Consider the following 1194-nt stretch of genomic DNA (forward strand, 5'->3'; position numbering starts at 1 on the left):
TATATATATATATATATATATATATATATATATAGATATAGATATATATATATATAGATATATATATATGTTTTCAATTTTTTCTTCCTTGTCGATTCAGTCTTGGCGCTTTCTCTCTCTCTCGCTTTGACAACCTCTCTCTTCACATGGATCTCGTATCTCTCGAGTGCATGGGATGTAATGATGTTATTTTATTTCATTAGTCTTTTATCGTCAGTCTTTTCTATTTTTTGTTTTTAACATGCAACTAATTTGATTGGTTTTGGTTAAACCAAATTTCGGGACTTTCCCATGTCTTTGAATCAACGAAATCATTAGTTTTGAAATATACTGGTTGGGTAAGAATGTTATTCTTTGAAATATAGAAATTAATGAGTTTTGTTTTTTTGTTACTTTTGAAATGATGTCAAATGCAATATTAAATCGAATTTGTAATGATGAAAATGATACCATGTTGGGTGTGGAGATCTATTGCAAACATGGAGATTTACTTTCAATGCAAACTTCATGGTCAAAGAACAATCCATGTTTCCAAGATTTTGGTCTTGTCCACGCTATCATGTATGTACATATCTACATCTTAGTCTTTGGAAAATTGAGATCTCTTTATTTTGTTTTTTAATTTAAATTTCTTTCTTTATGGTGTGTATTTTAGGAGAACACATGCAACTTCTTTAGATGGAGGGATAGTGAAGATGTTGATATACGATCCAAGTTTGTTATTCTCTGATTGAAAAACTAAATTAAGAAGATGGAAACAGATGATGAAAGTCATATTAAAAGAAGTATTGGATGGGGGATGAAGGAGAAGAATATGACAAAATGTTGTAGCATGTAGAATCTAATCTTGGTGTTGTTTATTTTTTTAAAGTATTATGAAGCATTACCAAAAAAATACTGTAGAGGACGAAAAATTCTTATGTAGTTGCGTACAACCATTAAAATTATCATCGTTGTGAAAATAAATAAGCGTAGTTGGATTCCTGGTCCAACATTTACTTTTTCTTATCATAGTTTTGTTTAAGTAAATAAACGTAGTTTTGCATATGTTGCTACATATGATCCATGTGTTGCTACATATACCAACATATGTCGATGCAGATGACCCTTATGTTGAAATATTTGACCATTTGGGCATATGTTGCTACATATGAGGCATATGTTGCCACAGATACCTCAAATGCTGCTACAGAT

Source organism: Solanum pennellii, chromosome 12 (assembly GCF_001406875.1).
Source record: "Solanum pennellii chromosome 12, SPENNV200".
Classification (NCBI taxonomy): domain Eukaryota; kingdom Viridiplantae; phylum Streptophyta; class Magnoliopsida; order Solanales; family Solanaceae; genus Solanum; species Solanum pennellii.